The 27004-nt window shown below is 44.3% G+C and overlaps 1 protein-coding gene across 7 annotated transcripts in view; it reads right to left on the bottom strand.

Annotated features, from left to right (window-relative positions):
* NKAIN1 (sodium/potassium transporting ATPase interacting 1) overlaps window positions 1–27004 on the bottom strand; it is a 214874-nt gene that overhangs the window by 68585 nt on the left and 119285 nt on the right. Inside the window, exon 1 of one of the 7 annotated variants that reach the window (XM_073564408.1) lies at window positions 327–1532. The exons of the other annotated variants lie outside the window; for them this stretch is intronic. The gene's annotated coding sequence lies outside the window, so the exon portion shown is untranslated. Of the gene's footprint in view, window positions 1–326; window positions 1533–27004 lie in introns of those variants that run through there. 7 annotated transcript variants of the gene reach the window in all.

Here is a 27004-nt window from a genome sequence, read left to right as displayed (position 1 = left end):
GCTCTCTGTAATGCCCCCCCCATGAAACCTGAAAGATAACAAAATCCAGTTAGATTATACTCTCCGGGGGGGCGTCTGGCCCGGTGCTGATGGGTGTCGCGAGCCGGGTACGGTTACTCCCATCTTCTATCGATGTGGTCATCTTCCTTGCTTCTGTCATGGCTCCTGCGCAGGCGTACTTTATCTGCACTGTTGAGGGCATAGTAAAGTACTGCAGTGTGCAGGCACCGGACCTCTCTGACCATTTCCGGGCACCTGCGCACTGCAGCTGTAACAACCCTGCTGGCATCACTGCATGGTCTCCCATCCCCCGCACACCAACTTACTTTCTACTTCAAGCCATGCTGTGAATTCTGTCTGTTGCCAGCTCTGTGCCTCTGCTCTCCATGTTTCCAGACTAGGGTGGCGGCGCCTGAACTCTCTGGTTCTTATGCAGTCTGGGTGCACCTGGGTAATCTGTCCCTGACCAATCACCTGGAGCCCTTGACTATTTAGTTTCGCCACTCCCACTGAAACATTGCCTGTGCAATGTCTAATCTCAGTTAGTATCTTGCTACTGAGGAAGCCAGGCCCTGTTCTGTGTATCGCCTTCTCTGGAGGTTTACTCCTAGTCTTGCTTTGTACCTTGTCTGTCTGCCAGGAGGCTGTATATCCTGGCCCTTGTGTCTTGTTCCCAGTGCCTTGTCTGTTTTCTGTCCGCTTGCCAGGAGGCAGAATATCCTGGTCTTTGTGTCTCTGTCTGAACTCAGTCTTACCTCTGTCTGTCAGTCTCCTTGTCTGTGGTTCCTTCTCTGCCGTGTCTTTCCTTGTGTCCTCCCTATCTGCACGGCTCCTTAGCCGCTCTGTCTGCACGGCCCCTTAGCCGCTCTGCTTTGCTCCATTCCTGCTGCAGCTGCAGAACCCCTTGCTGCAGCTTCTCTCCACAGACCTTGTGGTTCTGCTTTGCTCCATTCCTGCTGCCGCTGCAGAACCTCTTTCTGCAGCTTCTCTCTCCACTCCTGCCTTCACCTGCACCCCCTGTGTGAACAGGTCCAAACCTGTTCCTTCTTATTTCACTCCTGCCTGCATCCATACCTGCACCTCCTGTGTGAACAGGTCCAAACCTGTTCCTTCATATTCCACGCCTGCCAGCATCCATACCTGCACCTCCTGTGTGAACAGGTCCAAACCTGTTCCTTCATATTCCACGCCTGCATCCATACCTGCACCTCCTGTGTGAACAGGTCCAAACCTGTTCCGTCATATTCCACGCCTGCCTGCATCCATACCTGCACCTCCTGTGTGAACAGGTCCAAACCTGTTCCTTCATATTCCACTCCTTCCTGCCTATATCCATACCTGCAACTCCTGTGTGAACAGGTCCAAACCTGTTCTCTCATATACCACTCCTGCTTGCCCAGTGTCTCCAAGCCGTCACCTACCTGCCCAGTGTCTCCAAGCCGTCACCTACCTGCCCAGTGTCTCCAAGCCGTCACCTACCTGCCCAGTGTCTCCAAGCCGTCACCTACCTGCCCAGTGTCTCCAAGCCGTCACCTACCTGCCCAGTGTCTCCAAGCCGTCACCTACCTGCCCAGTGTCTCCAAGCCGTCACCTACCTGCCCAGTGTCTCCAAGCCGTCACCTACCTGCCCAGTGTCTCCAAGCCGTCACCTACCTGCCCAGTGTCTCCAAGCCGTCACCTACCTGCCCAGTGTCTCCAAGCCATCACCTACCTGCCCAGTGTCTCCAAGCCGTGCCCGCTTGCCCAGTGTCTCCAAGCCATGCCTCCAAGCTGTGCCTGCCTGCCATGGGAACCAAGCCATGCCTGCTTGCCCTGTGTCTTAGCCTGCCTGTTAGTCACACCTGTCCAAGTGACTTGTCCCCGAGTGGGATCAGCTGCCACAGCCAGACACCACCCTGGAGTGGCACCCGACAGCTACCTGCCGCACAAGCCTGACCTCACCATCAGAGGCTCCAGTGAAGACCGAGGTAGCTGTCGTAGTCACGCCCCTTCCAGGGTAGTCTGGTTTGTGGCACAGTGGGGCCACAAACCCCCCCCGGCTCACGCCAGTCAGCCAAGGCGCGAGCGTGACAGCAGCACTCTGGTCTGCCCTGAACAGGGTAGATATAGTACGCCTGGTCATGAACCGCGACAGAAGGAAGAGGACCTCATCGCTAGTAGATGGGAGGCAACAGACCAGGTTACGTCGGGGGCTACAACATTACAGAATGCTGAAGATAAGCCCCTGATAGCGGTGGCCGCATCTCATAGTGTAAAAAGTAGGTGACAGATTCCCTTTAAACTTATTTTCAAGTATGACATTATTTTATTAGCTATATACTTATGTCACACCGCCTTGTGGGATTCAGGCCTAATATCTCAGAGGGTGGTTCAGTCACGGTGACTCCGTTGGCTCTAACAATCCCTAGGTTAGGTGGCAATTATAAAAGGGGGAGTTTTACGGATATATGAGACTGAGGGTTATGTTGATGCCTGCATGGTATGAGGCCGCGGAGGAAAGAAGCATACACCGGAGGTCCCGTGCAAACTTGAAAGATGAATTTTACTGAAGGCTTGAAACAATTCTTATGTTTTTCCATAAAACAGTCATTTATAACAGATAAAATTTTCCTTAAACATTGTGTTAGTCAAAGCCTTTTCTCGGTCCCGGCCTTGGGAGGATGTCAGTAAGTTTTCATATAACTCACTGTGCTGCGTGAAGGGGGAGGATTAGCTGACCTTTATCAGATCGGAGTATCCAGAAAATCTGCTGCGCAGTTGTGCAGTTCCTTCTCTTGTCCCAGCACTCTGTTGCTGTAAACGCGGGGCACTCCGAAAAGGGTGCTATTTGTACTACCCGCTTGTCCTAGACGAGGAGTTTCATTTTCCTGCCTCCTCTCACCACCAAGACCGCACATAACCACCCGTTTTCAGCCTGTCACACCACCTCCAACTGCCACTTATCTTCAAATCAGAAAAACAAGTTGTAATACCAAACTAAGGCAGAAGAGGGCAGCATAGTACTACAAGTTGTAATACCAAAACAAGGCAGGAGAGGGCAGCATAATAAGTAATTTACCTCCTCCCAAGGCAAAATAGAAAACCGTTGACACAAATGCAATCATATATTAGTAATGGTTTTTCTGGTCACTACACTTATAGCTATCATAAAAGCTATAATTCATTCTCTCATATCTATCAATCTATCTTTTGTTCAATCTATATAATTCCTTTTATCTATCAATCAATATCTCCTTTATATCAATGTACCAGGATTATCATTGAAAGTCAGACTACAGGAGCTGAAGAGAAGAGCACAAAATAATAAAAGTAAAATATATCAAATTAAATTTAAACATAACACATTTACTATCAACCGTAAAAAAAAGAAAAAATTAAAAAAAAAAAGAAAATTAGGACATTGTCTACACTTTGATATATCATTTCCTACTCAATACCTCTCATTACATTAATCTATCTATCTTACTATCTATCTAATTTAAAGGGAATCTGTCACCTCATTTTTGGCCTATCGGATGCGGCCACCACCATCAGGGGCTTATCTATAGCATTCTGTAATGCTGTAGATAACTCCCCCGATGAAACCTGAAAGATAAGAAAAACAAGTTAGATTATACTCACCCCGGAGTCCGGTCCGGTACGATGGGTGTCACGTTCCGGTCCGGCGCCTCTCATCTTCCATCGATGACGTCCTCCACCTTACATGGTCGTAAGTATTCAGAACCTTTGCTCAGACACTCATATTTAAGTCACATGCTGTCCATTTGTGATCCTCATTGAGATGGTTCTCCTTCATTGGAGTATCAAAAGGGGAACTGTCATCTAATTTTCCAGCATTAAAGGGAATCTGTCACCTGAATTTGGCATGCTATTTAAATGCCTTCTGTCCGATCTGATGGGCGGTGTTTAGTATCACATTCCTCCTCCCCATCCTTGGCCGCCCTCCGCAATATTTTCTGGAATTTGAGTAGGTGTCATCCATTGTCCGCGCGTGCGCAATGCAAACACAGCAAAATACTTCCGGGACATAGTTAACCGGCGCATGTGCAGTAATGCTTTTCGGCTTTGCCCGCATTTGGGCAAAGCATACTGCGTGTGCAGGAGGCAAGATTGCATTGCGCACACGCGGACCAGACAGAAGGCACTTAAATAGCATGCCAAATTCAGGTGACAGATTCCCCTTAAACTGTGTCCACTAACGTTAGTGGTTTATCTACAGCATTATGTAATGCGGTACCTAAGCCCTCTGATGTAACCGGAAATAGCATAAAAACAAGTTTTATTATACTCACGGGGGGTGCAATCCGATTCGGGCCGGTAAGATGGGCGTCGAAGTTCTGGGTACGGCGCCTCCCATCTTCCTACGATGACTTCCTTCTCCTTGCTTAGTGTCATAGCTCCCGCGCAGGCGTAATGATCTGCCCTGTCGAGGGCAGGCCAAAATACTGCAGTGAACAACAAATATGAACCTAGCACTCAACTTAAAAGTATTTGTAAGGAGGTTTATTGTAGTACACGGAAAAAGACTTTTCGGTCAATGTGACCTTCAGTTACGTGTGGTATATAGATTGTGTAAAGCTTATAGGCATCTATTAGAAAGGACGATGGTGCTTTAGGCATTGAGGAGAATGATCTCTCTAAGGTAATGAGCTTGTCAGTATATAGGAGAGGAGCAAACGTGCCTCAAGATGCGGTGTCCACCGGCCATCATGATGATGATGATGGACGGTGGACACCGCATCTTGAGGCACGTTTGCCCCTCTCCTCTATACTGACAAGCTCATTCCCTTAAAGAGATCATTCTCCTCAATGCCTAAAGCACCATCGTCCTTTCTGATAGATGCCTATAAGCTCTACACAATCAGAAAGGACGATGGTGCTTTAGGCATTGAGGAGAATGATCTCTTTAAGGGAATGAGCTTGTCAGTATATAGGAGAGGGGCAAACGTGCCTCAAGATGCGGTGTCCACCGTCCATCATCATCATCATGATGGCCGGTGGACACCGCATCTTGAGGCACGTTTGCTCCTCTCCTATATACTGACAAGCTCATTACCTTAGAGAGATCATTCTCCTCAATGCCTAAAGCACCATCGTCCTTTCTAATAGATGCCTATAAGCTTTACACAATCTATATACCACACGTAACTGAAGAAGGTCACATTGACCGAAATGTCTTTTTTCGTGTACTGCAATAAACCGCCTTACAAATACCTTTAAGTTGAGTGCTAGGTTCATATTTGTTGCTTTAACGGTTTGGGAACCTAACCTTAGCACCATCTTGAGTTGTGTTCACGGTGTTCTTTTTAAAATACTGCAGTGAGCTGGCAAAGGACCCGGATCTGTGACGACCATCGTAGCGGACCGAATATGACCACCCCCCGAAGAGTATAATAAAAATTATTTTTATGCTCTTTCAGGTTACATTGGGGTCTTATCTACAGCATTACAGAATGCTGGAGACTAGCCCTTAGTGGTGGTGGTGGACGCAGCTTATACAGTTAGGTCCATGTATATTTGGACAGAGACAACATTTTTTAATTTTGGTTCTAGACATTACCACAATGAATTTTAAACAAAACAATTCAGATGCAGTTGAAGTTCAGACTTTCAGCTTTCATTTGAGGGTATCCACATTAAAATTGGATGAAGGGTTTAGGAGTTTCAGCTCCTTAACATGTGCCACCCTGTTTTTAAAGGGACCAAAAGTAATTGGACAGATTAAATAATTGTAAATAAAATGTTCATTTCTAGTACTTGGTTGAAAACCCTCTCTTGGCAATGACTGCCTGAAGTCTTGAACTCATGGACAACACCAGATGCTGTGTTTCCTCCTTTTTGATGCTCTGTCTCTGTCCACACATATATGGACCTAACTGTATGTGAAAAATTTGGTGACAGTTTCCAGTTAAAGATATAAGGTGTCACGGTCACGTGTGTCTGGACGCAGCGAGTACCGCAAGGGAACCCATGACATGCGTGACCCTGGATACACCGCCTCCAGTAGGGCGAATTTAAATAATAAAACGTGCAGCTGGATACACCGCCTCCAACTGGCGAATTTAGGTAATACACGTTATATATACAGTAGTCTGGAAACCCCGCCTCCAGTAAGGCGAATTTAAATAATAAAGGGGAAACCTGGGTAACAATAACAATGGTGGGCCCTGCGATAGGGAATAGGGACGTGGAGACCTCCTGTACTCCCCTGAGCCAGTATCCCTGCACTCCTAATGTTCCCTTTGCCGCTTCCGCAGAGGGCGATGCACACGTACCTCAAACCCTGACTCGCCCTGCACCTAAACCCTCACTAGGGAATTGGTCTGTGCGGAAACTAATCCCACCACTGCACTAAACACACATAAGGAAAAATGACAATACAGGGGGAACATCACTTAGCTTTGCTATGTTGCGTACGCTCCTAGCAACAGAGCCCACCACCTGCGTGCATCTTCTCCTCCAACCAGATCCATCACCATAACCGGATCCATCACCCTAGTGCAGCCTTGGAGCAGAGTCCACCACCAGTTGCAGCTGCCCAGTAAACAGAGTCCCAAAGATGAGTCTAGCTTCTGCCAAAATGTCCAGCATGCTCGAGTCCAACTTTTCTGCCAAGAAGTCCAGCATGCTTGAGTCCAGCTTTCAGCAACCAAGTCCAGCATGCTGAGTGCAACTCTCACCATAGTCGCCACTCCACCAAGCCATGCAAGCACTTCCTGCTGACACCATAAACTGCGACTCCAGCATGCCATGCTAGCCCTTCCTGCAGACACCAACGTGGAACTCCACCAATCCATGCCAGCACTCCCTGCAGATACCATAGCTGACTCAACCCCTCTGGCTGGGCTGCCCAGGACTCTCATTCAGCTCCTTCATCATCCAAGCTTGCTTCCCAAATGACGAACTATCAATATCACCAACGATCATCAAACACACCTGAAACTCTTTTATAGAGCCTCACACCTGATTTGTAATATGTGCACATTAAAACTAAAGTGTAATACCACTCACCACCACCGGGGCAACTTAGAAAAAACGACACCACGTGTAATAATTCTAATGGCCACCGGGGGCAATCAACCCACTTTGGCACCAAGCCAAAGGAAAAAAGTTCACTTTGTCCATTTACTTGTTAGATCCACCTTAGATCATGACATAAGGAAGGATAGAAGGCATGATCGCTAAATACAATAATAGAAGTAATAAAAGATAGATTGAAGCAATTATAATGATAGATAGGTATATAGCAGGAAAGAAATGATAGAAAGATAGATACAATGAATTATTGAGGGAATGATAGAATGAATTATGCAGATTGAATATGTTAGATACATAGAATTATCGTGAATGTCTCACTATTTTCTTGGCCTATCAACTAAAAATATCATGTAAGGCCAGTTTCACACGTGAAGATATTTCTGGTACCGTAAAAATAGTTAACGGAGCTATCTGTGTCCGTGTGTATACGTGGTAAATCTGTGTGGCACACATGTGGCAACCACGTGACGCATCAGGCACATGGACGGCCGCCGGGGAAGTAGCTCTACAGTAAGCGCTGTTCCACAGTGGCTAGTGCTGAACACCGCTGTCATTCTCTCCTGGTCTGCCGGAAACACCGCAAGCAGGAGTGAATGAATTAATGAAAAGCCGACGTGAGGTCCCCCTCTGTTTGTGATCCAACCCTGGCAAAACTCACAGATGTGGGATGCAACCCCCAGCTGTCATCTTCAGCAAGATTGATTCTCAAGAATAGAGTGGTCTTCACGCTGTTTTTTAAAAATTTTTGGACAATATTATTTAAGAAAAAAAAACGTGGGGTCCTCCCCATTTTTGACAACCAACCTGACTAAAGCTCATAGCTGAGGGCTGGTATTCTCAGTCTGGTACGGGGCCATTGATCTTGGCCACCCCACAGCCTAAAAATAGCAGCCCACAGCTGCCCAGAAAAGGCGCAGCCGATAGGCCAAAAATGGGGTGACAGATTCCCTTTAAAATAGATCGATACTAACATAGATAGATAAATGTAATGAGAGGTATTGAGTAGGAAATGATATATCAAAGTGTAGACAATGTCCTAATTTTCTTTTTTTTTTTCTTTTTTTAACGGTTGATAGTAAATGTGTTATGTTTAAATTTAATTTTATATATTTTACTTTTATTATCTTGTGCTCTTCTCTTCAGCTCCTGTAGTCTGACTTTCAATGACGATCCTGGTACATTGATATAAAGGAGAAATTGATTGATAGATAAAAGGAATTATATAGATTGAGCAAAAGATAGATTGATAGATAGAGGTAATGAGAGATAGAAGGAATGATGGCATTAATGATAGAATGAATTATAGCTTTAGATCTGTTATGATAGCTATAAGTATATAGCTAATAAAATAATGTCATACTTGAAAATAAGTTTAAAGGGAATCTGTCACCTACTTTTTACACTATGAGATGCGGCCACCGCCATCAGAGGCTTATCTTCAGCATTCTGTAATGTTGTAGATAAACCCCCAATGTAACCTGAAAGAGAAGAAAAGCAAGTTATATTATACTCACCCAGGGGCGGTCCTGTCCATCCCGGGTCTGATGGGTGTTGCGGTCCTGGTCTGTTGCCTCCCATCTACTAGCGATGAGGTCCACTTCCTTGTGTGGGGAAGGTGACTTGACGGACAGACTTGACTGGAGGAAGAGGGGACGGTTTGTGCACTGTTGGAGATTGGCAATGACAGAAAGGTAACAGCAGGGAAAGACAGAAAAGGGAGTGCTGTACCGTAATTTGACCACAAGATGGCAGGGGGAGTGTAGTTCAGGACTTGACATCAGCTTATGACTATAGAAACTGCTTAGTCATGGGGGCGGAGAGATAGGAACCCAGGAGGGAAATTCCCAGTGAGAGAGGGGATAAATAGGACAGGACAGGGTTCCAGGCTAGTTTAGTCCCGGGAGCTCAGGAGGAGAAGACTCAGGACAGGAGACTGAGAACGGTGGTAGAGCTCGGCCAGGGGACTAACAGGAAGAGACAGTCAGGGGGGTGACCATGACACAACGGACCGCAGGACAGATGAGGCCCCGGGGGTACTGATTGGACGACGACCTCGGGCAGGTGAAGCGCTGGCGGTAGATTGGTCTAGGATAGCCCCAGCGGAAGATCCGCGAGGAACGTCACTACGACTGAAGGAAAGGTGAAGGTACCCGGGCCTTTAAACAGAGAGCTGTAAAGGAACTGCGGTGCATGGCTATGGTCGTCAGGAGGACGGCCAATAAACCCGGAACTGTTACAACTGAAATCTGCCTCCGTCTCTTCTTTGCATCGTCTGGTGTCTGTGTCGTCTGGACGTGGTAAGCAGTGGACCACCCCCCAATCCCGGCCCCTACCACACTTGCTTCTGTTGCAGTTCATGACCAGGCGTACTATATCTGCTCTGTTCAGGGCAGAGTAGAGTGCTGCAGTGCGCAAGTGCCTGGAAAAGGTCAGAGAGGTCCGGCGCCTGCGCACTGCAGTACTTTATTATGCGCTCAATGGTGCAGATAAAGTACGCCTGCGCCGGAGCCATGACAGAAGCAAGGAAGATGACCTCATCGATAGAAGATGGGAGGCACCATACCCGGCTCGCGACACCCATCAGCACCGGACCAGACGCCCCCCCCCCCCCCCCCCCCCCGGAGAGTATAATCTAACTCGGTTTTGTTATCTTTCAGGTTTCATCGGGGGGGGGCTTTTCTACAGTATTACAGAGGGCTTTAGATAAGCCCCTGATGGTGGTGGCCACATCTCTTCGTTGAAACAATAGATGACAGATTAACTTTAATAGATGTACGGTGCAGTGCTAATCTTTTTATTTATTTAACTGGTTAATATTTTACTTTCAGCTTTACGGCCCCGTCTCACATAGCGAGATCACTGAAGCGTCACCGATTTGTTTTTGATGCAACAGCGATCTCGCCAGCGATCTCGCTACATGTGACACATAGCCTTGACCGCCCCCCCCCCTGCTGGATATTGCTGATCGTGCTCGAATATCCTGGGCCATTTTTTTTAGCTTCGGCGTCCTGCTGGCCAGCATGCATCGCTGTGTTTGACGCAGACGAGCGACCTCGCTGGCGACGCAGAACTCAGGGACGCAGGCTGGAATCGTTCAGAATAGCTGCTGTGTGACAACACACCAGCGATCCTTACCAGGTCGCATCGTTGTCGGGATCGCTGATGCGTCATTGAAGAGATCTGTTTGGCAGCTTTCTAGTGACCATGTAGCGACGCACCAGCGATCCCTATCAGGTCGTATCGTTGTCGGGATTGCTGGTGCATCGCTATGTGAAACGGGACCCTTACTCTGTTCTGTTCTTCTTGTCTGCTCTTGTAGTCAGACTTTCCCAGATGATCCTTGTAATTTTATCTAAAGGAGATATTTATCGATAGTAATGATGGTTAGAATGAATGAGAGAATTAAAAAATGAAAGACAAGCAAAAAAGTATTTTTAGATTTATTGCTTATTTAAAAATCGGTTGTTTTATTTTACTTTTTAATATTTTACATATAACTTGTATTCTCTTCTGTTCTGCTCTTCCCTTCTGCACACTCCAGTAGAGACAATTTCACTGACATTCCTGGTACATTGATATAAAAGAAAAGATTACTTGATAGATAGAAGTTATCAGATAGATAGATGCTATCAGAAAGATAGAAGGAATCAGATAGATTGAATGAGATAGATAGAAGGAATCACAAAGATAGAAGGAATCAGAGATGTTTTGTATCTAGTCTCTTTCCCTGTACCTGCTATGTCTGTATCTGAACCTGTCTGAATCGGCACCTGTTTCCACACCAGCTGTGTCTGATTCAGTTCCTTCCTCCAAACCTGTTGTCTGAATTAGTCCCTACCCTAAACCTGGTATAGCAGCTCCCTTTCCTAACGCTGCTGTATCGAAATCTGTACCTATCTTTAATTCTGCAGCTATCTGGTTTAGGAAAGGTACAGGTTCTGATTCTGAGTCAGTACCTATCTCCAGTCTGTTGTCGCTGTGCAATGTTAGAGAATAGTGTGTACATTTGATACTACTTTGTAAGTACCCAGTATGAGCTTGGCTCTGTCTGTCTTGTGTACCTGTCCTTGTAAACCAGGGGAAGAGTCTTGAGGAGATCATCTGCATATTCCCAGTGCCTTCTGGGATAAGTGAAGAGTCTCCGTGAGCTCAACGATCACTGGGTTTTGGCTGTTGCAGCTGAAAAGAGGAAATCGGAAAACCAGGGGAAGAGTCTTGAGGAGATCATCTGCATATTCCCAGTGCCTTCTGGGATAAGTGAAGAGTCTCCGCGAGCTCAACGATCACTGGGTTTTGGCTGTTGCAGCTGTAAAGAGGAAATCGGAAAACCAGGGGAAGAGTCTTGAGGAGATCATCTGCATATTCCCATATTTTTGACTCATCTTTCATCGTTTTTAAGAAATCTCAATATGGAAGAGGCCAGGAGCCATTTGGTGAGCTGCATTTCTTGCTACATGTTCACAGATTTACAAGTGGAAAAGCCAAACTTCACATGCCACAAATGCAAGCTTGTGTCCCTGTTGGAGGAAAAGTTGCAAAGTCTCGAAGAGAGGTTAGCTACGTTGAAGATCATTAAGGAAGGTGAAGAGTTCTTGGACAGAGCAGAATTATCTCTTCATGTTACAGAAAGAGAAGAAATTCGAAGTGCACCTGAAGAAACAGAGGAATGGAGACATGTGACCCAGAGAAGCAGGAGGATCAGGAGGCAGTCAGCACCCATACTCCTCAGGAACCAGTACCAGGCTCTCACGCAGGAAACCAATGAAGAAATACATCAGGATAAGACTTTGCCCACAAACAGCAACCTTGTACGCCTTCAGAGTCCTCCTGGATGGAGAAAGAAAAATGTTGTGAAGAAGAAACGGAGAGTGGTGGTCATGGGGGATTCCCTGTTGAGAGGAACAGAGGCCGCTATCTGCAGACCGGATATAACTTCAAGAGAAATGTGCTGTCTTCCAGGTGCAAAAATTAAAGATGTGTCTGACAGGATATCAGGACTCTTCAGATCTACAGATGACTACCCATTCCTGCTACTACATGTGGGGACAAATGACACCGCAAGAAACGACCTGGAAACCATCTGCAGAGACTTTGAAGACTTAGGCAAGAAAGTGAAAGAACTGGGAGCGCAGGTGGTCTTCTCTTCCATCCTCCCAGTGGATGGCCATGGAACAAGGAGGTGGAATAAGATTCTGCAGGTGAACAACTGGCTACGTCGATGGTGCCGTCAGCAACGATTTGGATTTCTGGATCACGGAGTGAGGTACCTTTACGATGGACTACTTGCTAGAGATGGGGTGCACCTTACGAAGACTGGAAAACATGTATTTGGAAGTCGTCTTGCTACACTTGTAAGGAGAGCTTTAAACTAGAACAACATGGGAAGGGAAGCAAAAGACTAGAAAAAGCCATACACCTGACAAATGCTATTGAGAACTCTGCTATTAGAAGTGGAAAGGAAGAACAGGAAGAACAAAGACAAAAGAATCTAATTAATAAAAATGTTGGAGAAAGAGAAACCAATCACAAACTAAAATGTTTCTATACTAATGCACAAAGCATGGGCAACAAACAAGGAGAATTGGAACTACTAACGCAGGAAAAGAAATATGATGTCATTGGAATCACTGAAACTTGGTGGGACAATACACATGATTGGAATACAAGACTAGAAGGATACAACTTATTTGCAAGAAACAGACTTGATAAACGAGGAGGAGGTGTCGCATTGTATGTTAGAAACGCGTATATCTGCACAGAGATTGAAGCTTCAGAGACTGGGAGTTCTGTGGAAACTGTTTGGGTAAGAATACAAGGACAGAACAATGGAAAGGACACCATTGTAGGCATTTACTACAGGCCACCTGTGCAAGCTGAAGATATGGATGAACTCTTTATGCATCAAATGGCCAAGTTCTCCCAAAAATATGACATAGTTGTCATGGGAGATTTCAACTATCCAGATATTTGTTGGGAATCTCTCTCAGGCAAAACTAACAGGTCAAGGAAATTCTTATCCTCTCTTGCTGACAACTTTATCTTCCAAAATGTAGGGGAGAAAACAAGGGGAACTGCTACCTTGGATCTAATCCTTATAATCAGGGAGGAAATGGTTGAGGAGGTAAAAGTGGCTGGGACCCTAGGAGGTAGCGACCATGCTATTTTAGAATTTTGGATAACTAGAGGAGGAAGACCTGTGAAGACTCAGACGTCAAGGTTAGATTTCAGAAAGGCAGATTTTAAGGGATTCAGAAAGAGAATTGGAGGGATCCAATGGCTGGATATCCTTAAAGACAAAAATGTCCAGGAAGGATGGGAAATCTTGAAAAATGAAATTCTCAAAGCACAATTGTTAACAATTCCGAAAAGAGGGAAGAATAGGAAGCATTTAAGGAAGCCAGGATGGATGAACACAGAACTTAAGCACATGCTAAAAAGGAAGAAAAAAATGTTTATAAAATGGAAAGAGGGAGGCATATCTAAAGAAGAATATAATGCTGTCTGCAGAACCTGCAGGGCACAAATCAGATTAGCTAAAGCTGACAATGAATTGAGGCTTGCAAGAGATGTCAAAACCAATAATAAAGGATTTTGGGGATATGTCAAAAGTAAAAGAAAAGTCAAAGATGCTATAGGATTTTTACAGGATGAAAATGATGAAATGGTAAGACAGGATGTTGAGAAGGCCGAACTTTTAAATTCCTATTTTGCATCTGTTTTCTCTCAGAAAGGAAATGTGACATCAACTGTTCTTCACTGTCCTATTAAGGGAATAGAAGAATCCAGGATATCTATAAACAGAAAGATAGTGAGGAAACACTTAGCTAACCTAAATGAATTCAAGTCTCCAGGTCCAGATGAATTACACCCCAGAGTACTGAAGGAGATAGCAGAAGAAATTTTTGAACCCCTCTCCATAATATTTGAAAATTCTTGGAGAACAGGAGAAGTCCCAGAAGACTGGAGAAGAGCAAATGTTGTTCCTATCTTCAAAAAGGGGAAGAAGGTGGACCCAGGCAACTATAGGCCGGTGAGTCTGACTTCTATACCAGGAAAGATCTTTGAACAAATTATTAAACAACATGTATGTCAGTACCTGGATAAGAATGAAGTGATTAAACAGAGTCAGCATGGGTTTGTAACTAATAAGTCATGTCAGACTAACTTAATTTCCTTCTATGACGGAATCACTGATTGGGTGGATCAAGGAAATGCTGTAGATATAGTATATCTTGACTTCAGCAAAGCATTTGACAAAGTATCTCATACAATCCTTATTGAAAAAATGACTAAGTATGGAATGGACAAGGCAACTGTTAGGTGGATTCATAACTGGCTTAGTGATCGGACCCAAAGAGTGGTCGTAAATGGCTGCACATCCAGTTGGAAGAATGTCTCAAGTGGGGTACCACAGGGCTCTCTCCTGGGCCCTTTATTGTTCAACATCTTTATCAACGATTTAGATGAAGGAATTGAGGGTAAACTGATTAAATTTGCTGATGACACAAAGCTAGGAGGGATAGCTAATACTAGAGAAGAGAGAGAGAGGATTCAAAAAGATATAAATAAACTGGAGAAGTGGGCAGCAACTAACAGAATGGTTTTTAACAGGGAAAAATGCAAAGTACTACATCTGGGCAATAAAAATGAAAAAAGCATATACAGAATGGGAGGAATAGGCCTAAGCAACAGCACATGTGAAAAAGACTTGGGTATACTAATAGATCACAAACTGAATATGAGTCAACAGTGTGATGCAGCAGCAAAAAAAGCAAATGCAATTCTAGGATGTATTAACAGAAGCATACAGTCTAGATCACGTGAAGTCATTATTTCCCTCTACTCCTCTTTGGTCAGACCTCATCTGGAATATTGTGTCCAGTTTTGGGCACCACATTTTAAAAAAGACATCAACAAACTGGAGCAAGTTCAGAAAAGAGCAACCAGAATGGTGACCGGTCTGCAAACCCTGTCTTATGAGGAAAGGTTGCAGGATTTGGGATTGTTTAGTTTGCAAAAGAGAAGACTGAGAGGAGATTTAATAGCTGTCTACAAATATCTCAAGGGCTGTCACATTGTAGAAGGATCATCTTTATTCTCATTTGCACAAGGAAAGACTAGAAGCAATGGGATGAAACTGAATGGGAGGAGACACAGATTAGATATTAGAAAAAACTTTTTGACAGTTAGAGTGATCAATGAGTGGAACAAGCTGCCACGAGAAGTGGTGAGTTCTCCTTCAATGGATGTCTTCAAACAGAGGCTGGACAGACATCTGACTGGGATGATTTAGCGAATCCTGCTTTGAGCAGGGGGTTGGACCAGATGGCCCAGGAGGTCCCTTCCAACTCTACGATTCTATGATTCTATGATTCTATGATTCTATTGGTCTTGTCTGAATGTGGTCCTGTGTGAACTTATCCTTGTCATTGTTTTGTGCGAACCTAACCCTGTTTGTTCCATGTGAATAAAGTCCTGTCTCGCTTGTCTGCACCTGCGGTTCAGTACCCTCCTGTCAGAGACCCAGTTCTTCCTGAAGCGGTTTGTTCAGTCTGAACTGGATCATACCTGTTTCTGTATATCAGCCATACTCCCCAGCGCCTGCCCGGCTTGCCAAGTATCTGTCGTTACAGCTTCCTGTTCTTTTGGGGTTCAGCTGCTACTGCCAGACGCCACCCTGGAGTGGTACCTGGCAGATACCTGCTGCACAAGTTTGACCTCACCACTAGAGGTTCCAGCGAACACCAAGGTAGCTGCTAATTTAGTTGTGCCTCTCGGGGTAAGTCCTGCCACAGTGGGTCATTAATCCACACTCTCGCTTAACAGCCTGAGTGTGAGCGTAACAAAATGCCTTTTACTAACTGAAGGATTAATCAGTAAGAGACTAACATTGCTGGAGTAGTCCGGCAACATTCCCTCCTGTGATAAGCAGGGCAGCATGGTGGCTCAGTGGTTAGCACTGCAGCCTTGCAGCGCTGTAGTCCTGGGTTCGAATCCACCAAGGACAACATCTGCAAGGAGTTTGTATGCTCTCCCCGTGTTTGAGTGGGTTTCCTCCCACATTCCAAAAACGTACTGATAGGGAATTTAGATTGTGAGCCCCATCGGGGATAATGATGATAATGTGTGCTAACTGTAAAGCGCTGCGGAATATGTTAGCGCTATATAAAAATAAAGATTATTTATTACTATAGATAGAAGGAATCACAAAGATAGAAGGAATCAGATAGATCAGTGGTCCCCAACCTTTTTTGCACCAGGGACCGGTTTCAAGCAAGACCATTCTTCCATGGCCCGGCAGGGCGGGGATGGAGGTGTGGCAGGGGCGGGGCTTTGGTCATAAAGGGGCGGGGCTATGGACACGGTTGTAGTGTAGCAGTGCATACGTTTAATTAAATAACATTTATAATGTGACTCAACTCACCATAGGTTTTGAATGAGTGCTCCATCACCCCCTTCTCCCCATCATTGCCTTCACCCTATCACTCCCTTCTCCCCATCATTGCCTTCACCCCATCACTGCCGTCTCTCCATCATTGCCTTCACCCCATCACTGCTGTCTCCCCATCATTGCCTTCACCCCATCACTGCTGTCTCTCCATCATTGCCTTCACCCCATCACTGCCATCTCTCCATCATTGCCTTCACCCCATCACTCCCCTCTCCCCATCATTGCCTTCACCCCATCACTGCTGTCTCCCCATCATTGCCTTCACCCCATCACTCCCCTCTCCCCATCATTGCCTTCACCCCATCACTCCCTTCTCCCCATCATTGCCTTCACCCCATCACTCCCCTCTCCCCATCATTGCCTTCACCCCATCACTCCCCTCTCCCCATCATTGCCTTCACCCAATCACTCCCTTCTCCCCATCATTGCCTTCACCCCATCACTCCCTTCTCCCCATCATTGCCTTCACCCCATCACTCCCCTCTCCCCATCATTGCCTTCACCCCATCACTCCCCTCTCCCCATCATTGCCTTCACCCCATCACTGCCGTCTCTCCATCATTGCCTTCACCCCATCACTGCCGTCTCTCCATCATTGCCTTCACCCCATCACTCCCCTCTCCCCATCATTGCCTTCACCCCATCACTCCCTTCTCCCCATCATTGCCTTCACCCCATCACTCCCCTCTCCCCATCATTGCCTTCACCCCATCACTCCCCTCTCCCCATCATTGCCTTCACCCCATCACTGCCGTCTCCCCATCATTGCCTTCACCCCATCACTGCCGTCTCTCCATCACTCCCCTCATGGCCTTCTCCTCATGTCCCCATCTCCTCCAGGGCCAGGCTACACAAACACAGACATACACACACACACACATTATACATACACACACACACCACCTCTCTCCTCTCACCTGCCCGCCGCCCGCGCTTCCTCGCTCTGACACAGCAGCGGCCGCGCTCTCCTCTCTGTGTCAGTCAGAGACAGGAAGCGCAGGCGCCGGGCAGGAAGCTGGACGCAGTGGACGGGTCCTTGCAACTCCGCTCCTGCTATTCCCTCTTGCAGGCAGCGGAGCTGCTTGATCGCTCCCTGGCCGCCGCTAAGAACTGCTGCGCGCCGCCCCAGCCCCCGCTACGCCACTGACCGCCCCTGGCTCCCCTTGTGTCCGCGGTCCGGCAAGGGCACTGCAGCGGCCCGGTGCTGGGCCGCGGACCGGCGGTTGGGGACCCCTGAGATAGATAGAAGTTATTAGAAAGATAGAAGGAATGAGATAGATAGATAAAGGAATCACAAAGAAGGAATCAGATAGAGAGAATGAGATAGATAAAAAGATAGATAGAAGGAAGCAGAAAGATAGAATGAGATAGATAGACAGAGATAGATAGATAGAAGGAATCAGATAGAGAGAATGAGAAAGATAGCAGAAAGATAGAAGGAAGCAGATAGATAGATAGAATAAGAAAGATAGAAGGAATCAAAGATACAAGGAATCAGATAGATAGAATGAGAAGCATAGATAGATAGCAAAATAGATATATAGATATAAGGAATCAGATAGATATAAGGAATCAGATAGATAAAATGAGATAGATAGAGAAAAGGAATCAGAGAGATAGAATGAATAACAAAGAGAGAATGAGAAGCATAGATAGAAAGATAGATAGAAATAAAGATAGAAGGAAGCAGATAAATACAATAAGATAGATAGATACAGTTGTGGCCAAAAGTATTGACACCCCTGCAATTTTGTCAGATAATACTCAGTTTCTTCCTGAAAATTATTGCAAACACAAATTCTTTGGTATTATTATCTTCATTTAATTTGTCTTAAATGAAAAAACACAAAAGAGAATGAAGCAAAAAGCAAAACATTGATCATTTCACACAAAACTCCAAAAATGGTCCAGACAAAAGTATTGGCTTGGTTGCACAACCTTTAGCCAAAATAACTGCGACCAACCGATTCCGGTAACCATCAATGAGTTTCTTACAATGCTCTGCTGGAATTTTAGACCTTTCTTCTTTGGCAAACTGCTCCAGGTCCCTGATATTAGAAGGGTGCCTTCTCCAAACTGCCATTTTTAAATCTCTCCACAGGTGTTCTATGGGATTCAGGTCTGGACTCATTGCTGGCCACCTTAGAAGTCTCCAGTGCTTTCTCTCAAACCATTTTCTAGTGCTTTTTGAAGTGTGTTTTGGGTCATTGTCCTGCTGGAAGACCCATGACCTCACACTGGGTCCTGCATTATGCTGCAAAATTTGTTGGTAGTCTTCAGACTTCATAATGCCATGCACACGGTCAAGCAGTCCAGTGCCAGAGGCAGCAAAGCAACCCCAAAACATCAGGGAACCTCCGCCATGTTTGACTGTAGGGACCATGTCTTTTTCTTTGAATGCCTCTTTTTTTCCCCTGTAAACTCTATGTTGATGCCTTTGCCCAAAAAGCTCTACTTTTGTCTCATCTGACCAGAGAACATTCTTCCAAAACGTTTTAGGCTTTTTCAGGTAAGTTTTGGCAAACTCCAGCCTGGCTTTTTTATGTCTCGGGGTAAGAAACAGCAACCTTGTACGCCTTCAGAGTCCTCCTGGATGGAGAAAGAAAAATGTTGTAAAGAAGAAACGGAGAGTGGTGGTCATGGGGGATTCCCTGTTGAGAGGAACAGAGGCCGCTATCTGCAGACCGGATATAACTTCAAGAGAAATGTGCTGTCTTCCAGGTGCAAAAATTAAAGATGTGTCTGACAGGATATCAGGACTCTTCAGACCTACAGATGACTACCCATTCCTGCTACTACATGTGGGGACAAATGACACCGCAAGAAACGACCTGGAAACCATCTGCAGAGACTTTGAAGACTTAGGCAAGAAAGTGAAAGAACTGGGAGCGCAGGTGGTCTTCTCTTCCATCCTCCCAGTGGATGGCCATGGAACAAGGAGGTGGAATAAGATTCTGCAGGTGAACAACTGGCTACGTCGATGGTGCCGTCAGCAACGATTTGGATTTCTGGATCACGGAGTGAACTACTTATACGATGGACTACTTGCTAGAGATGGGGTGCACCTTACGAAGACTGGAAAGCATGTATTTGGAAGTCGCCTTGCTACATTTGTAAGGAGAGCTTTAAACTAGAACAACATGGGAAGGGAAGCAAAAGACCAGAAAAAGCCATACACCTGACAAATGCTATTGAGAACTCTGCTATTAGAAGTGGAAAGGAAGAACAAAGACGAAAGAATCTAATTAATAAAAATATTGGAGAAAGAGAAACCAATCACAAACTAAAATGTTTCTATACTAATGCACAAAGCATGGGCAACAAACAAGGAGAATTGGAACTACTAACACAGGAAAAGAAATATGATGTCATTGGAATCACTGAAACTTGGTGGGACAATACACATGATTGGAATACAAGACTAGAAGGATACAACTTATCTGCAAGAAACAGACTTGATAAACGAGGAGGAGGTGTCGCATTGTATGTTAGAAACGCGTATATCTGCACAGAGATCCAAGCTTCAGAGACTGGGAGTTCTGTGGAAACTGTTTGGGTAAGAATACAAGGACAGAACAATGGAAAGGACACCATTGTAGGCATTTACTACAGGCCACCTGTGCAAGCTGAAGATATGGATGAACTCTTTATGCATCAAATGGCCAAGTTCTCCCAAAAATATGACATAGTTGTCATGGGAGATTTCAACTATCCAGACATTTGTTGGGAATCTCTCTCAGGCAAAACTAACAGGTCAAGGAAATTCTTATCCTCTCTTGCTGACAACTTTATCTTCCAAAAGGTAAGGGAGAAAACAAGGGGAACTGCTACCTTGGATCTAATCCTTATAAACAGGGAGGAAATGGTTGAGGAGGTAAAAGTGGCTGGGACCCTAGGAGGTAGCGACCATGCTATTTTAGAATTTTGGATAACTAGAGGCGGAAGACCTGTGAAGACTCAGACGTCAAGGTTAGATTTCAGAAAGGCAGATTTTAAGGGATTCAGAAAGAGAATTGGAGGGATCCAATGGCTGGATATCCTTAAAGACAAAAATGTCCAGGAAGGATGGGAAATCTTGAAAAATGAAATTCTCAAAGCACAGTTGTTAACAATTCCGAAAAGAGGGAAGAATAGGAAGCATTTAAGGAAACCAGGATGGATGAACACAGAACTTAAGCACATGCTAAAAAGGAAGAAAAAAATGTTTATAAAATGGAAAGAGGGAGGCATATCTAAAGAAGAATATAATGCTGTCTGCAGAACCTGCAGGGCACAAATCAGATTATCTAAAGCTGAAAATGAATTGAGGCTTGCAAGAGATGTCAAAAGCAATATTAAAGGATTTTGGGGATATGTCAAAAGTAAAAGAAAAGTCAAAGATGCTATAGGATTTTTACAGGATGAAAATGATGAAATGGTAAGACAGGATGTTGAGAAGGCTGAACTTTTAAATTCCTATTTTGCATCTGTTTTCTCTCAGAAAGGAAATGTAGCATCAACTGTTATTCACTGTCCTATTCAGGGAATGGAAGAATCCAGGATATCTATAAACAGAAAGATAGTGAGGAAACACTTAGCTAACCTAAATGAATTCAAGTCTCCAGGTCCAGATGAATTACACCCCAGAGTACTGAAGGAGATAGCAGAAGAAATTTTTGAACCCCTCTCCATAATCTTTGAAAATTCTTGGAGAACAGGAGAAGTGCCAGAAGACTGGAGAAGAGCAAATGTTGTTCCTATCTTCAAAAAGGAGAAGAAGGTGGACCCAGGCAACTATAGGCCGGTGAGTCTGACTTCTATACCAGGAAAGATCTTTGAACAAATTATTAAACAACATGTATGTCAATACCTGGATAAGAATGAAGTGATTAAACAGAGTCAGCATGGGTTTGTAACTAATAAGTCATGTCAGACTAACTTAATTTCCTTCTATGATGGTATCACTGATTGGGTGGATCAAGGAAATGCTGTAGATATAGTATATCTTGACTTCAGCAAAGCATTTGACAAAGTCTCTCATACAATCCTTATTGAAAAAATGACTAAGTATGGAATGGACAAGGCAACTGTTAGGTGGATTCATAACTGGCTTAGTGATCGGACCCAAAGAGTGGTCGTAAATGGCTGCACATCCAGTTGGAAGAATGTCTCAAGTGGGGTACCACAGGGCTCTGTCCTGGGCCCTGTATTGTTCAACATCTTTATCAACGATTTAGATGAAGGAATTGAGGGTAAACTGATTAAATTTGCTGATGACACAAAGCTAGGAGGGATAGCTAATACTAGAGAAGACAGAGAGAGGATTCAAAAAGATTTAAATAAACTGGAGAAGTGGGCAGCAACTAACAGAATGGTTTTTAACAGGGAGAAATGCAAAGTACTACATCTGGGCAATAAAAATGAAAAAAGCAGATATAGAATGGGAGGAATAGGGCTAAGTGACAGCACATGTGAAAAAGACTTGGGTATACTAATAGATCACAGACTGAATATGAGTCAACAGTGTGATGCAGCAGCAAAAAAGGCAAATGCAATTCTAGGATGTATTAACAGAAGCATACAGTCTAGATCACGTGAAGTCATTATTTCCCTCTACTCCTCTTTGGTCAGACCTCATCTGGAATATTGTGTCCAGTTTTGGGCACCACATTTTAAAAAAGACATCAACAAACTGGAGCAAGTTCAGAAAAGAGTGACCAGAATGGTAACCGGTCTGCAAACCCTGTCTTATGAGGAAAGGTTGCAGGATTTGGGAATGTTTAGTTTGCAAAAGAGAAGACTGAGAGGAGACTTAATAGCTGTCTACAAATATCTTGTCATGATCCCAGTGCGGGTTTTTGAGCTGCACACCGGGGGTTAATGTCTGGAGCTCTGTGCAGGTTTTGACCTGCACACTTGGGGTTAATGATTGTGGCCTCTTTCTGGTTCTGGGAGAGCTTCATAAACCCCTGGGTAGCTTCAATCCCTGCCAGTTATACTTTTGCCTTTGGCCTAGTGTGCTGACCCCCGTGTGCCTGTTTGTTGCTATAGCTTGTTTATATGGTTCTGACCCGATTCTGTTTCCCGTTGTGAGTTTGCCTGTTGATTTTGTACTGCGTTATTATCTGTGTATGACTCATTGCATGTGACCTGACCACTCTCTGCTCGCCCCTCTTGTACCTTGCAACTATCTGTGTATGACTCATTGCATGTGACCTGGTTACTCTCTGCTCGCCCCCTTTGGTACCCTACAGCTATCTCTGTGTGTGACTCATTGGCTATGTCCTGACTATTCTCACTGTCTATGCCCCTTGGTAACTTTGTCTCGCAGTTACTCTGCTAGGAATTGTCTTGCAGCTCCTAGCTCTGTGGAGTTTAGGCCACGCCTCTAGCAGTCACGTGCTTCAGGCCCTGCAGCTCTGAAGTACGCATCTATTCGGTTGCTGCCCGCTCCACTGGTAGCTTTGAGCACTGTTCGCTTTACTCAGGACACGCGCACTGGCTCAGTGAGTAAGTTCAGTGCGGTGTCTCTGACATATCTAAAGGGCTGTCACATTGTAGAAGGATCAACTTTATTCTCATTTGCACAAGGAAAGACTAGAAGCAATGGGATGAAACTGAATGTGAGGAGACACAGATTAGATATTAGAAAAAACTTTTTGACAGTTAGAGTGATCAATGAGTGGAACAGGCTGCCACGAGAAGTGGTGAGTTCTCCTTCAATGGAAGTCTTCAAACAGAGGCTGGACAGACATCTGACTGGGATGATTTAGCGAATCCTGCTTTGAGCAGGGGGTTGGACCAGATGGCCCAGGAGGTCCCTTCCAACTCTACGATTCTATGATTCTAAGAAGTGGGGTCTACCTGGGTCTCCTACCATACAGTCCCTTTTCATTCAGACGCCGACGGATAGTACGGGTAAACTTCTTGATGACACTGCGCACGCTAGACACAGGAACATTCTGGTCTTTGGAGATGGACTTGTAGCCTTGAAATTGCTCATGCTTCCTCACAATTTGGTTTCTCAAGCCCTCAGACAGTTCTTTGGTCTTCTTTCTTTTCTCCATGCTCAATGTGGTACACACAAGGACACAGGACAGAGGTTGAGTCAACTTTAATCCATGTCAACTGGCTGCAAGTGTGATTTAGTTATTGCCAACACCTGTTAGGTGCCACAGGTAAGTTACAGGTGTTGTTAATTACACAAATTAGAGAAGCATCACATGATTTTTCGAACAGTGCCAATACTTTTGTCCACCCTCTTTTTTATGTTTGGTGTGGAATTATATCCAATTTGGCTTTAGGACAATTCTTTTTGTGTTTTTTCATTTAAGACAAATTAAATGAAGATAATAATACCACAGAATTTGTGTTTGCAATAATTTTCAGGAAGAATCTGAGTATTATCTGACAGAATTGCAGGGGTGTCAATACTTTTGGCCACAACTGTAGATAGATAGATAGATAGATAGAAGGAATCAGATAAATACAATAAGCTAGATAGATAGATAGATTGAAGGAATCAGATAGATAGAAGGAATCAGATAGAAGGAATCAGATAGATAAATAGATTGATAAATAGAAGGAATCTGAGAGAGAGAAGAAATCAGATAGGGAGAATGAGAAGCATAGATAGAAAGATTGATAGAAGGAAGCAGAACGATAGAAGGAATCAGATAGATAGATACTGTAGATTAGATAGATAGAAGGAATCAGAGAGATTGAATGAATAATAAAGAGAGAATGAGAAGCATAGATAGAAAGATAGATAGAAATAAAGATAGAAGGAATCAGATAGATAGAAGGAAGCAGATAAATACAATAAGATAGATAGATACAGTTGTGGCCAAAAGTATTGACTCCCCTGCAATTTTGTCAGATAATACTCAGTTTCTTCCTGAAAATTATTGCAAACACAAATTCTTTGGTATTATTATCTTCATTTAATTTGTCTTAAATGAAAAAACACAAAAGAGAATGAAGCAAAAAGCAAAACATTGATCATTTCACACAAAACTCCAAAAATGGGCCAGACAAAAGTATTGGCACCCTCTCAGCCTAATACTTGGTTGCACAACCTTTAGCCAAAATAACTGCGACCAACCGCTTCCGGTAACCATCAATGAGTTTCTTACAATGCTCTGCTGGAATTTTAGACCTTTCTTCTTTGGCAAACTGCTCCAGGTCCCTGATATTAGAAGGGTGCCTTCTCCAAACTGCCATTTTTAAATCTCTCCACAGGTGTTCTATGGGATTCAGGTCTGGACTCATTGCTGGCCACCTTAGAAGTCTCCAGTGCTTTCTCTCAAACCATTTTCTAATGCTTTTTGAAGTGTGTTTTGGGTCATTGTCCTGCTGGAAGACCCATGACCTCACACTGGGCCCTACATTATGATGAAAAATTTGTTGGTAGTCTTCAGACTTCATAATGCCATGCACACGGTCAAGCAGTCCAGTGCCAGAGGCAGCAAAGCAACCCCAAAACATCAGGGAACCTCCGTCATTTTTGACTGTAGGGACCATGTCTTTTTCTTTGAATGCCTCTTTTTTTCTCCTGTAAACTCTATGTTGATGCCTTTACCCAAAAAGCTCTACTTTTGTCTCATCTGACCAGAGAACATTCTTCCAAAACGTTTTAGGCTTTTTCAGGTAAGTTTTGGCAAACTCCAGCCTGGCTTTTTTATGTCTTGGGGTAAGAAGTGGGGTCTACCTGGGTCTCCTACCATACAGTCCCTTTTCATTCAGACGCCGACGGATAGTACGGGTTTACACTGTTGTACCCTCGGACTGCAGGGCAGCTTGAACTTGTTTGGATGTTAGTCGAGGTTCTTTATCCAACATCCGCACAATCTTGCGTTGAAATCTCTTGTCAATTTTTCTTTTCCGTCCACATCTAGGGAGGTTAGCCACAGTGCCATGGGCTTTAAACTTCTTGATGACACTGCGCACGCTAGACACAGGAACATTCTGGTCTTTGGAGATGGACTTGTAGCCTTGAGATTGCTCTTGCTTCCTCACAATTTGGCTTCTCAAGTCCTCAGACAGTTCTTTGGTCTTCTTTCTTTTCTCCATGCTCAATGTGGTACACACAAGGACACAGGACAGAGGTTGAGTCAACTTTAATCCATGTCAACTGGCTGCAAGTGTGATTTAGTTATTGCCAACACCTGTTAGGTGCCACAGGTAAGTTACAGGTGTTGTTAATTACACAAATTAGAGAAGCATCACATGATTTTTCGAACAGTGCCAATACTTTTGTCCACCCTCTTTTTTATGTTTGGTGTGGAATTATATCCAATTTGGCTTTAGGACAATTCTTTTTGTGTTTTTTTCATTTAAGACAAATTAAATGAAGATAATAATACCACAGAATTTGTGTTTGCAATAATTTTCAGGAAGAAACTGAGTATTATCTGACAGAATTGCAGGGGTGTCAATACTTTTGTCCACAACTGTAGATAGATAGATAGATAGAAGGAATCAGATAAATACAATAAGCTAGATAGATAGAAGGAATCAGATAGAAGGAATCAGATAAATACAATAAGCTAGATAGATAGATAGATAGATAGAAGGAATCAGATAGAAGGAATCAGATAGATAGATAAATAGATCGAAGGAATCAGATAGATAAATAGATTGATAAATAGATAGAAGGAATCTGAGAGAGAGAAGAAATCAGATAAAGAGAATGAGAAGCATAGATAGAAAGATTGATAGAAGGAAGCAGAACGATAGCAGGAATCAGATAGATAGATACTGTAGATTAGATAGATAGAAGGAATCAGAGAGATAGATACTGGAGATAGATAGAAGGAATCAGATGGATAGAAGTAATCACAAAGATAGAAGGAATCAGATAGAGAGAATGAGAAGCATAGATAGAAAGATAGATAGATAGATACACTTTGATAATGTTTATGCATTTTAAATATCACATAGGTGTTTCACATCTTTTAATCATTGTTAATCTAGCTCTATCAATGATTGTAGGTACGGTTGGATATAATTTTTTGCACTCTAACATGCACCTTATATATGTAAACAGCGTTTCTACCACGATTTTCGGCGCAAAAACGCTTAAAAATCGTGTACAGAACTCCCCCCATGCATTCCTATGGCATTCCGTACATGCTGTGCTAATGATGCGCTTTTTTCCGCGGCGGAATCGCATCGCGGAAAAAATCGCAGCATGGTCATTCTTTTGTGCGGAATCGCAGAGAATTGCCGCGATTCCGCACCCATAGGAATGCATGAGAATCGCTTACTTCCCGCATATGGCTATGCCCACCATGCGGGAAGTTAAGCGTCTCATGTGCGGTTGGTACCCACGGTGTGGAGGAGAGGAGACTGTCCTCCAGGCCCTGGGCACCATACCCCCGTAAAAAAAAGAATAAAAAATCGGGGTATATTTACCTTCCGGCGTCACGCGCTGCATTCCCGGCCTCAGCGTTCCCAGTAATGCCTTGCGGAAAGGTCCTGTAATGAAGTAGTCTCACGTGACTCTAGCGGTCTTGCGAGATCGCTATAGCAACG

Source organism: Dendrobates tinctorius, unplaced genomic scaffold, assembly GCF_039654945.1.
Source record: "Dendrobates tinctorius isolate UK_male_01 unplaced genomic scaffold, ASM3965494v1 ptg000015l, whole genome shotgun sequence".
NCBI classification, from domain to species: domain Eukaryota; kingdom Metazoa; phylum Chordata; class Amphibia; order Anura; family Dendrobatidae; genus Dendrobates; species Dendrobates tinctorius.
This window is presented reverse-complemented; position numbering and strand designations above follow the sequence as displayed.